This window comes from Onychomys torridus, chromosome 1, assembly GCF_903995425.1.
Source record: "Onychomys torridus chromosome 1, mOncTor1.1, whole genome shotgun sequence".
In the NCBI taxonomy this organism is placed as follows: Eukaryota; Metazoa; Chordata; class Mammalia; order Rodentia; family Cricetidae; genus Onychomys; species Onychomys torridus.
Window position 1 is genome coordinate 101,814,542 of NC_050443.1, and position 13,096 is coordinate 101,827,637.

The following is a 13,096-nucleotide window of genomic DNA, read 5'->3' on the forward strand; positions in this document are numbered from 1 at the left end:
AAATTCATGGGAGTGTCTTTGAGTTTGAATTAACATAATTATAAAATTTACAGGCAGCCAGTGTGCTTTTTATAAGGTTTCTATAACAGATGTGTCAAATGTCTAGTTTTGAAAGAACTTCATAATTCAGTCATGTTTTCCTCTGGGTTAAATATTGCAGTCTGAGAGTTGGGGCGGGCAAGAACAACACATTTCTTGACATCTCTTTTGAATGCAAGATGGATGCCACAAGTAACACAGGCTCCCTGTTTTTCTTTTTTCCTCATTATGTAGAGTCCTAACTCTATTCATCAGAGGAATATCCCCTTTAGAGGTCTGAACCTGACTTCCAAATATTTTCTTGAACGTGTTTAAGTTACCACCAGACCCGGTTTCCAATGAAGGAGGAAATAAGAGCAACAAGGCCTTATTCCCACATGACTAATAGTAATCAAGTCTAGAGCTCTGACAGTTGATGCCAAAAGAACAGATCCCACACCATTTATTTAGTTACTTTTAATTTTTAAATTTTAAGATCATTTTTTTAATGCTTTTCTCCCCAGTTCCCAAATCCAGGGAAATCTGCGAACTTTCTTGATTATTCTTCTGGCCTTAATTCTTTTCCCCACCTATCATTTAGTCATTGATATCTATCAATTGATATTTGTCTTTTTATGTTTTGAGGTTTCTTAAATAAACCTGATTTCATGTAGACCAAGCTAGCATTGAAATTCTGATTCTCTTCTCTTGGTCTTCTGAAATCTGGAATTTCAGGCAAATATCATAACACTATCATGCTTAGCCCTCTGAATATTTTTGGACCCATCAATTTTCCTCCATCTTTACCACACTTTCCCTCCTGATGGTTCCATCTGTTCTCCTCAGGTCTGTCAATAGAATTATTTCTAAAATTTGGATATAAAGTGTTCACACCCCAAAATCTCATATATTAAAGGCTTTGTCCCCAAACACAAGCAGTGTTTATAGGTAGACCTTTGAGGAAGTAAATGGATGAGGAGGGCTGTCTTCACCAGTGGATTAATTCATAAGTCAGTTCAAACTCTAAATAGACTTGGAAGGTGGTGGAACTGTACAATGGGATCTGGTTGAAGGAAGTCAGTCATCCTCTGAAGTTGTCCTGACTCCTTTTGTCTCTCTCTTTGCTTTCCAGCCTCCATGAGGTGGGAAACATTGCAGATCCCTTGCTCCCCACCACAATGTTCCATCTCACTGCTGGCCCAGAATGCATGGAGCCAATGACTAAAACATCCAAAGTCATGCTCCAAAAATATCCCTTTCCTTCTCTAACTTGTTTCCTCAGATATTGGTCATATCTGTGGTGAAAAGTCTCACCAACACAGTGACCAAACCAACAAGGTTTACCCAAGAAAATTTTAGTTTTAAAATCGCAAAACCAGCATTCCAGGACCCACCTTCAATGTCCTAGCCAAATGGGGACCATTGGTCACTCTGCCCGATAGCCTTGAACCTCTGCTTCCCTTGTTTGCTCTAGACCTGCTGACCTATTTACATGAGCCTGAACATCCTCTTTCTTAGTTTGAGGTCCTTACATATTGATTTTTCTACTCAGCTGCTTTTCTAAACATCCTACCTAGAAAATTCCTGTTCCAGGTTTTGATCTGGGTGCCATATCTTAAAAAATACCTTCACAAAAAACCAAAACCAAACCAAACAAACAAAAAACAGCGAGAATCATTTCTTGCCAGGCGGTGGTGGTGCACACCTTTAATCCCAGCACTTGGGAGGCAGAAGCAGGCGGATCTTTGTAAGTTCGAGGCCAGCCTGGTCTATGGAGCGAGATCCAGGAAAGGCACAAAACTGCACAGAGAAACCCTGTCTTGGAAAAAACAAACAACAAAAACAAATACAAAAACTTCACAATTCTCTACCCAGTCCCAACTTGTTTCTTGACCTTGCTATTACCCCTCGTTCGAGTCTTTGTTGCTATACCACTCTCAATTTGTGTTGTTTATTACCTTGAAATTATATATGCAAAATAGAAATGCTTTATTAGGACTTCTATTCCTAGTGGGAGAAGGCCATGTCTCTTATACAGCTATTTATCTCCATTGCTTCCTCTAAACCTAAAAATGTTGAGCACTCTGAAAATATATCCCCAATATACTTTTTTTTTTTTGAGACAGAGTTTCTCTGTGTAGCTTTGTGCCTTTCCTGGATTTCGTTCTGTAGACCAGGCTGGCCTTGAACTCACAGAGATCCACCTGGCTCTGCCTCTCAAGTGTTGGGGATTAAAGGCATGCACCACCACTGCCTGGCTATTCCCAATATTCTTATATAGGTTTAGTTTTCCTTTGTAAGAGCTTTGTCTCTCTTCCCTTCTTCAGTTTTTCCCATTCCATCTCTTTTCCATTTCATCTTCCCTTGTTGTTATTTCTTTGGGTTGAAGACATATCAGATATTAAACTGATAAGAACAGACACTGCACTTGATCTTAGCCAAAAAGCAGGGACACCTTTCTTTCTTTGGAAAAAAACAACTCTTGGAACTATTTGTCAACCCAACAAACAGTTTTTTGGTATTATTGTTTTGAGAAACAGACTCACTCTGTGGCCCTGGCAGGCCTGTGATGTGTGTGTGTGTGTGTGTGTGTGTGTGTGTGTGTGTGTGTGTGTGCATATTCATAGATGTAGGCATATGAATGCTTGTGGAGCTGAGAGATCAACACGGGGGTCAACAATGGTCTTCTCTAATCATTTATCATTTTCAGGCACAGGGTCAATCATTTAACTTAGAAACCCCTCATTGAGCTAGGGTGGCTGGCCAGAGATCATCAGGGATCCTCTTGTCTCCATTTCTCTGGGACCAGAATTGCAGATGCCACTGCATTCAAGCCTATTTGTTACCTGAGTTCTGAGAATCTGCATTAGTTACTTCTCTGTTGCTGTGATGAAATACCATAACCCAAAACAACCAACTGAAACATCTCCTCAGCCCGATATTTTATGATTTCCTAGCCAACAATTCCTGCTTTCTCAATTTTATTATTGCTTTCATCATGCTCTTTATTCATTTTTTGAACTGCCAGCCTCAATTTTTACTTCCTGTATACCTGATTTAGTGCTATTGAATCTGCACTTTCCTCAAGGGTCTAAGCTGTTTCAACTTTGTGGTTTTTTGAATGCATAGTGTTCCCCACTGATGTGCCCTTCCTCCTCACATGTAGCACATATTCAATGAATACCTTGTCCTCTTGTCTACTGAAGTACACAGTCCCTTGGCTTCACTGTACCTCATGCATGTGTCCTGCCTCCATCCCCTAAGGAGTTAACCTAGTGCTTAGTCCCATGACTGCCCCTTGAGTTGACCTCCATGATAGCACTTATGTTCCTCCTTCCCCATGAAGTCTGAACCTCACACAATGGTGAATGACCTTAGCGTCTGTTTCTCAGGAGGTTTCTATTTTGGAGGAAAGGTCATAAGTAATTAGCTTGGGTCTCTCTAAAGTCTCATCCCTATGACAAAGAAAGAAAAGCCTCTTGTTTAAAAAGTAGAGTAAGTAAATAAGAAAATGGACAAGGAGATGAACAAACAAAAATAACTGGGTCACATACAATGTTATGGAATGCCAATGGAAATACTTTTCTTTTGAAACTAAAAGAAAAAGGGAAGGAAACAACCTTAAATATAAATTAAACATGGATAAGACAGCTGTTGAGGACACTCCCATTGGATGGCCAAAGATGCTAAGGTCTGGAAGCTTAAAAACACACAGTAAAACATAATCTTGAAAATCATGGTTATTTGGGGATTAATTAGAGATACATGAGGTCATGAAGATGGAGTCCTCACAATTACAGAAGTGTCTTTGAAAGGAGAGAAATCCAAGTTAGCACACCATGCTGTCTTGATGTCCTGCATGGCCTCAGCACAAAGCCTTCACACATGCTGCACAGATGTGGAACCATGTTCTTGGACTTCTCAACCTCCAGAACCAGGTGCTAAATAAACTTTTGTTCTTTATAAAATACCCGCCTGTGGTGCTCAGGTGACTGATGGTGCAGTTGTAAACTGAGAAGGGAAAGATTGTGTATTTGAGGAAGGGTATCAAGGACACATATGAGAGTCAGCAAAGGATTTTCCACAGCCTAGAGATGTGTGAGAATGGAGTCTCTGAGCTAACCAGCAACAGATTCTGTGGGAAAATAGTAATGGATGAGTAGAAGGAGAAGTTAGTGTATCTAGTGGAATTTCAGTTTTCCAGATCCAAGGAAGGCCAAGATCAGGCTTATAACCTCTCATGAACGAAAACAATGTTTGTATCCCATTTGATGGAAATGAAATGAAATAGTGGGACACTAAAAACATAAACTAGTTAAATAATTTACCAAGATCTTAGATATCTATAAAGTCCAATGCCAAGAACTACTCCAGTGTGAACATTTGCGCTGATTTTGTCTTCTGGTTAAAGTTCTTCACTAGTCAGGGCATCCATGAACTGGCAACAATGACATCTTAACCTGTAGCTAGGCTTCTCTCAGAAACTGCAAGGAGAGGTGTTTCCGTCCTTCTTGCATCTTCTTGGAATTCTGTAGAATACGAATGTTGTGGAGTATTGGTTTAAGATGTGTTACATTTAATGATGCAAAGATGAATTGCATTATTTTATGTTGCATCTGTTTAACTCTGTAAACCTTTGTTACTGTGCCTGCCTAAAACACCTGGTTGGTCTAATAAACAGCTGAACAGCTAATAGCTAGGCAGGAGAAAGAAACTGTTGGGGCTGCCAGGCAGAAATAAAAAATAGGAGGAGAAATCCAGGCTAGCGGAGAGAGAAAAGGAGAAGGAGAGGAGGTCACCAGGGGCCAGCCACCTAGCCACACAACCAGCCATGGAGTAAGAAGGGAAGAAAGACATATAGAATAAAGAAAGGTTAAAAGTCCAGAGGCAAAATATAGAAGAAGAGAAATGGTTAATTGAAGTTAGAAAAGCTGGCTAGAAACAAGAAGCCAAACTAAGCCCAGGAATTCATAAGTAAGAATAGGTCTCCATGTGTTTCTTTGGGAGCTGAGTGGCAGGCCCCAAAAGAGTGAAAAAAAACCCAAAACCCCCAAAACAAAAAACTACAAACAAGCACAGGTCACAAGAAGACACCTAGAAAAAGAAATGGTGATACATCATATACATTGTTAAGGTTGTTAGGTAATGCCAATGGAGATGACATTCTTTGGGGTGAGAGATTAGAAAAAGAGGGAGTAAAATAATCTTTAATTTGATGTAGATACGAGAGGAAAACTCACCTTTATTGGGCCTGGTGCCAAAAATATGATTTTGGAGGAGTCCCATAGGACTGTAAAAGAGAAACAAGAAAGATTTCTAACTGGGGCTGCAGGATACATATGCAGACGTATTTTTCCCCTTACTTGTAGCAGATTTCTGTTCTGGGGCGGATGAAGACAAATCACATTCTTCTAAAACAGTTATCAACCTTTCTAATGCTGCTACCCCTTTAATAGAACTAAGTCCTCATGTTGGGGTGACCCCCAACCATAAAATTAGTTTCATTGCTACTTCATAACTGTAAGTTTGCTACTGTTACGAATTGCAATGTTAATATCTGGTAAGTGGCCCCCTCCAAGGGTCATGAACCACAGGTTGAGAACTGCTGCTCTAAAACGAGAGAAGGGAAATGAAATATGTCAACTCACATGCTTCATGTGATAGAGAAAAGACAAGCACAAGCTGGTGTAGGAGGAGACGTTGAGAGCCAAAACAACTGAGAGGATTTTCCCAAAGGGTCTTTTGAGTGATGGTCTAGGAATATGAGACAGTCAATGTGCTGTGAAGATCTAAGATGTGGCCGGGACCTTGAGCAATGTAGAAATGATGGCCATGTCCAATGAGGACAAGGAATCATATCTAAAACACATGACCCCCATGATAATGGGCAGGAGAAAGGACAGAAAAGGGAGAAGTGTAGGGTCAAGCATCAGCAACAAGAGGATGGCGATGCCACAGCTAAAAAAAAAAAAAAAAAGAAAAGAAAAGAAAAAGAAAAAAAAGATACTGAAGGTGAAGCCAACCTGCACTATGCAAGAGAGCTTGAGGGACCTTGCCTGCCAGAGAGGTGGAAGACTATTTCTTGAACTGCATGTGGAAGAACTCGGGCACTTTGACCACCTTCAAATCCAACTTAACAGAAGCCATGTTCTACCTTCTTCATTAAGACTCCAGCATTATTTGAAAAATTGGTTCGTGTGTGTGTGTGTGTGTGTGTGTGTGTGTGTGTGTGTGTGTGTGTGTGTGTTTGTGTGTGTGTATGTATGTATGAATGTGTGTGTGCATGCACATGTGTATGTGTGCACACACATATGTGTATAGCTTGTATGTATGTATAGGTGTACAAGCTCCTGTGTGGAGGCCAGTGGTTGACCTCAGCTATCTTAGTCACTCTCCATCTCATATTTTAGACAGAGTCTCTCACTGAACTTGGAGTTCACCATTTCAATGAGACTGCCAGGCCAAGAAGTCCCAGAGGTCTTCCTGTGAGTGTTGGAATTGGGGCAAGTGTGGCTGCCTTCAGCTTTTTACGTAGGTGCTGGGAATCCAAAGTCAGGTCCTCATGCTTGCACAGAAGCACTCCACTGATTAAGCTGTTGTCCCAGCCTGGAAAATTGATTTTTTCCTTTTATTAAAAATAGATCTTTTTCTCACACAATCCATCCTGATTCCAGTTTCCTCTCCCCCTATTCCTCCCAGCTCCTTCCCCACCTTCCCTCTCATCAAATCCATCCTTTTACTGTCTCTCATTAGAAAACACAAGGCTTCTATGGGATAATAATAAAATATAATATAATAAGAATTTTTTAAAGACCCTGACACATTGGAACTGCCTAAAACAAACAACAAACAAACAAACAAACAAACAAATAAACAAACAAACAGGAGGGAAAGAGACCAAGAAAAGGCACATGAAACAGAGAGGGTGCAGCGACCCACTGCTCTGCACATTTAGGAATTCCATAAAAGCACAAAACTGGAAGCCATACTATATCCACAAAGGACCCATAGGGCAAGAATAGAGGAATATATAAATAAAATAAAAAATATTAAAAAATAAGCCCTAACACAACATTATGAGTCACGGAATTTCCGAAGATGCCATTGAGTTCATTTTCTGTTAGCCATCTACTGCTGGCTTAAGAGTAGTTTGTTTTTCCAGTGAGACTCCCTTTGTAGCATGAATCTTAAAAATTCTTATTAATAAAATCAAACCTGAGGCCAGTTATTGGGGTGAATGCTGGAAGATCAGAGAAGCAGAACAAGCCACATGTACCTCACCTCACCAGTTCCTCAGCTGATCCTGTTTCCTCAGGTTGGAACTGAGTCTTCATCCAGAATGGGTCTCAGCTGAACTGCTGCTAGAAGCCTGAAAGCTTAACCAGCCAAATGCTTCTAGTTTCTGGTTCTCACGCCTTATATACTTTTCTGCTTTCTACCATCATTCCCTGGGATTAAGGGCTCACTTCTGGGATTAAAGGCGTGAGTCACCATGCATGGCTGAATCCTTGAACAGATGGATTTCTGCCTCTGGATTGCTAGGATTAAAGGTGTGTGCTACCACTGCCTATCCTCTGTTTAATATTGTGGCTGTTCTGTCTCTGACCCCAGATAAGTTTATTAGGGTGCACAATATTTTGGGGAAAACAATACCACCACATCCCTTGGAGAAAACTTAATTTTCATTTGCAAGGGGTTATCAGTTGGAGATTACTTCTGGGTTAGGGATGGGGACATGTGTCCCCTTTCCCTTTTAGCTTTGGGACTAGATCTGGTGTAGATCATGTAGGTCTTATGCATACTGCCTCGGTCTCTGTGAGTTCATATATCCTGTTGGTTTAGAAGGCCTTGTTTTCTTGGTGTTCTGTAGTGGATAGCCATCCCAGCATTGGCCTGGAAGTTCCAACCTCCATTGAGGCTTCAGTAATGATCACGCCCACAAGGCGGGGCAGAGGAGGGAGCGGAAGACCGAGGAGCAGGAGGAGGTGGCTTTCTTGGTTCCGGGACCCCGGACGCTGGAGTTGGACCGAGCAGAGTTCTCCAGAGAACACCGCCGGACTACCCTATACCTTTGCCAGACCCTGCAACCTACCCCTTCATTTGTAAGTTACGCCACAAAATAAACCTCCCTTTTAACTATGTGGAGTGGCCTTAATAATTTCACCAATAGTGTTCTCCATCCTTTCTGGCTCCCACACTCTTTCCATCTCCTCTTCTAGGGTTCACTAAGCCACAAGATGTGGGATTTGATTGAGACACTCTGTTTCTGGCTGAGTGTCCAAGGTCTCCCACTCTGGTCGTCGGTTTCTGTATTTGTTCCCATCTGCTGAAGGAGGGGCTTCTCTGATGATGAATGAACAAGCCACTTATGCGGATCGGCTTCCTTGGCCTGAGTCAGAAAATTGATTCTTAAATTAGCCATCATAGTGGCTAACATGGATGAATGATAGGAAACGCCTGACAGTGTGGGAGCTTTTGTATTAATGAGATATCAGTCTATTTTCTGTTACTGCAATGAAATGCTTTATAAAGAAAAGATTCTGGAGGTTCAGAGGCATGGAGCCAGCGTTGTTTGGGCTCTGGTGAAGGCTTCATGGAAAATGGCGTTGTGGCTGGAGCACCTAGAAGAGGGAGTCATCACATGGAAAGTCAAGAAGCCAGAGACCAGAGAGGGGCTAGTGGTCCATGAAAGCTGTCTCAAGAGAACTTGCCAGGGTCCCATGAGAACTACATCAGTTCCTTCCAAGAACAGTACCCCTTGTGACTCCCAGCTAGGCTCTGTCTCTTACAGCTCCTACCACCTCTTAACATCACCCCACTGAGAACGGAAGTGTATGGAAACCTTCTGAGAACACGTTCAGTCCTGGTCTAAAACACAGCAGGGACCATCAGTCTACGCCCGACATTGCTTTTGTCAGCTTCTGCACTTCCGTTAGCAACATCAACAGGTGGAAAAATGATAAATGCGTCCATGAGAGTTACTGGACCCTTGGCCAGTGGGTGCTGACCATCCCCCATCTAACAGCTATGGCATTTCTACTTCATGTGTAAGTGCAGGGCTCCTGCCTCCAGTTTCACAATTAATTCATCTCAGAGTCACTTTGAAATAATCTGAGGGTAAGGGTTGGAGGTGTAAGCGACAAATCATTGATTGGTGTTGCAACATATTTGCATGCAAACTGTTCCTAAACCGCCCTGTGAGTCACAGATCATTAGTTAACATCTCTGTAGGCTGTCCACACATGATTACATTCTGTCTCATTTCTTTGTTACTGCTGGGTCCACTTTTCTCAAGAGGTTACGTTTAGTGAAAAGATAAACAAACAACAAACAAACACACAGCTTTGAACTCTGAACTTTTTGGGAACTGCCCCTTATATACACAGAGTCCCCAGCATAACCAAATTACTTTTACTAAAGGAAAAAGAACAGATCTGCAATTGATTTGTTGGCTACTGAAGATTAACACAGAGTAGTGTTTATATTGGATTTTAGATTAAATGATTTTATTAAAGCCTTTTTTATCATGTCAGACGGAGAGCTTTGCTGCAGACACTCTAGCACACCCCTCTGCACAGCAAAGCTATTTCCTTCGTGCTTCTGTTCATCCAGGGCTCTGTGATGCACAGTTTCACAGGCATCACTTGCATCTGAGTCTGGCCATGTAGATCTTCATCTCAGTTAGAGGTTCAGGGACCAGGAAGGAGATTTGTTCCAGTTTTAAATGTGTGTGTGGACAGTCTCTCCAGTCCAGTCACTTGGCATGCTGATTGATATGTCCAGGGATGAGATGGCAATTTTTGCAGAAAGTGTTCAGATGAAGGAGGGCTCTGTGGTGAAAGGGTGGAAGAGAGAGACAGGAGAAGGAAAGCAGCCAAGGTGCAGCTGGCTTTTTGTGTTGAAATCAGTCCTTCCTCACTGACATCCCACTGGGGTGGAAATTCACCTCCTAGAAAGTAGCTCCAACCACAGCCTCCAGTGACAGAGCCCAGGAGAAATGGGTATACAAACAAACAGTAGAGAACCAGCAGGGCTCCAGCAGCACCCACTATGCCAGGAAGGGAGGAGATGATTGGAGACACAGGGAGGCTAATCTGAATAAGCAGTATATAAGATACAGCCAATGAAAAATAAGAGTAAGGTCAAAAGAGAGACTCATGGGAAAAGCAGGATGTGTGGGGAAGCAGCAAAGGGAACAGGGCAGTGAATTATAGCCTCCTTTTTTTTTTTTCCTCAGGACTTTCTGGCCTGATTCTAGAATTGAGGGGAGAGGTGTGATAATGTAACAATGAAGCAACAGGAAAAGATGGTGTGAAGAGTTTTGTACCTTTTAGGAAGGTCCAACTGATTTATGAAAGGAAATATCATGCATCTATACTGGACCACGAAGAGTGCCCACATCTCCTCTCATGTGTCCTAGTCTCTGTATAGACGTGCATTTATCTGGTTGAGAGGGGTAAGTGGTGGTCACATGGCTAGAAACATTATTAAAGCCTCCCAAGCCATGTCCTTCTGGAGCATCGACATCTCCTGTTCTCAATAGTGCAGCATGGTCTGTCCTCACATATATGACATCTGTGTGCTCTAGCTCCTTAGTTTATGCCTTGAAGATCAAGGAAGTAAACAGGTCAGTCAGATGTTTCCTGAGGTGGGGTGTGCTTGTTAGGTTTTTGTCAGTTTAACACGAGCTGGAGTAGTGTGAGAAGAGGGAACCTCTACTGAGAAACTGTTTCCACCTGATTGGCCTGTAGCCATGTCGATGATTGATGTGGGAGGGCCCAGCTCATTGTGTGTGATGCCACCTCTGGGCACATGGTCCTCCATTGTATCAGAAATCAGGCTGGACAAAGCAGCATTCTTCCACAGCCTTTGCTTCAGCTCTTGTGCCTAAGTTTCCTTCCCCAAACTTTCCTTCATAATGGCCCGTGACTGGGACCTGTAAACCAAATCATCCCTCTCCTCAAGTTGCTTTTGGTCATGGTGTTTATCACAGTGACAGAGTGCTAACTAGGATATGTGTGTGTGTGTGTGTGTGTGTGTGTGTGTGTAACTTAAACCAATGTTCTATTAATCCTGGTTCTTAGTTTCCAGAGTTCAGCCCCTCATGTGAGGAGTGCACAGAGAACAGCTTGCATGGCGGCTGCCAGGAGGCAGAGAGGAAGTGCCTCAGTGACAGTCTCCTCCCTCCGTGTCTCATTCCATCCAGTTCTAGCCTACAGGACTGTGGTGTTCAGGAAGCACTGGTCCCGTTCACTTGGTCATTTTTGAAACACCCTCACAGATGCACCAGAGGTATGTTTTGTTAGTCTGTTAGGAACTCCTTAATCTAATCCAGAGGATAGTCAGGATTAACCACCACGTTGCACAAATAATCCAACAACCAGGGACTCACCAATGCAAAAGTTTACATGAATTCTGACATCAAAAGAAACAAACAGCCTGGCAGTCTACAGAGAAAGATCCAGGACAGGCACCAAAACAACACAGAGAAACCCTGTCTTGAAAAAAACCAAAAACAAAAAAAAAAAAAAAAAAAAAAAAAAAGAAACAAACTAATGTGGTGATATTGTGTTCCCCAATACATTGTGCACCCTAATAAACTTGTCTGGGGTCAGAGAACAGAAGAGCCACTAGATTGACATACATAGAGGCCAGAAAATGGTGGCGCACACACACACACCTTTAATCCTATTATTCTGGAAGCAGAGAGATCCATCCAGATCTCTGTGAGTTCAAAGCCAAACTGGAAACAGCCAGGCATGGTGGCACATGCCTTTAATCCCAGGAAGTGATGGTAGGAAGCAGAAAGGTACATAAGGTGTGAGGACCAGGTAGCTGGCCTAAGAGCCAATGAAAGGACAGAACAGCAAGGCAATAAAAGCCTGGGTAGACGAGAAGTCGTGGCACTTTGGAAGCTGTGGCGTGGTGAGGTAAGGTTAACTGGTGGCTATTACTATTTCCCTGATCTCTAAGGCTTTCACCCCTATATTTGGCTCCATGTTTTTTTTATTATTTATTTTTTTTTATTTAATAAGACCGCTTAGAAATTCGTCTACAAACCAATGTCTAGCTGTGGTGGTGAATGCCTATAAGCTCTGCATCTCTGAGACTGAGACAGAAGGATCATCACAAGTTCAAGGCCAACCTGGTTTACAGTCCACACTCTAAGTTGACCAGGGATACAGAGTTCCAGAGTAAGACTTAGTTTTATACACACATACACACACTCACACACACACACACACACACACACACAAACACATACTCACACACACTCACACACACACAAACACACACACCAAACAATGCATTATGTACCTACTAAAATTTAAGGGACAGAGATTAATTAGCCTTTGTACATCCTCTGTGTCTTTTGTGTGATGTTTTTTGACTAGACATATTCACCTCAACTAGAACAAGAGCAGCAACAACAACAAAAAACAAGTAGGTAGGGATAAAGCCTCCCATTTGATTGCAGAAAGCACTCAATAAATATTTATTGGGTGGTAAATAAATGTTCTATTGAGGCCTCACCTCTTACTAGTCACTATAAATATAAGTTGTAAATGAGGAGACTCAAAGAGAAAAGTCCAGGATAATGATGACAGATGACACAGTAAGATGAATTTAGAGCTACAAATTTTAAAAACAATACCAGAGAAGTTCAATTCAAGGTGGTGAACTGAGGCCAGGTGCACTCCACTCTGCTTCCAAATGTGAAGCCAGCCTACACCTTTAAAGGCGCATGGTGATGTCAGGCCTAGGAAACCAGAAAGGCAGGTATCCTAGTCAGGGTTACTATTGCTCCATTGAAACAGCATAGCCAAAGCAACTTGGGGAGGAAAGGGTTTATTTGGCTCACACTTCTATATTACTGTTCATCACTGAAAGAAGTCAGGCCAGGAACTGAAGTGGGACAGGAACTTGGAGGCTGCAGCTGATGCAGAGGCCATGAAGGAGTGCTGCTTACTGGCTTGCTTCCTATGGCTTGCTAAGCCTGCTTTCTTATAGCACCCAGGACTACCAGCCCAGGTTTGGCCTCACCCACAATGGGCTGGGCCATCTCATCAATCATGAA

At 42.3% G+C, this 13,096-nt stretch overlaps 1 pseudogene; it reads right to left on the reverse strand.

The window, feature by feature from the left end:
• Positions 1-2,369: 2,369 nt before the first annotated feature.
• Positions 2,370-2,477, reverse strand: LOC118576979 (annotated as a pseudogene).
• Positions 2,478-13,096: the final 10,619 nt, after the last annotated feature.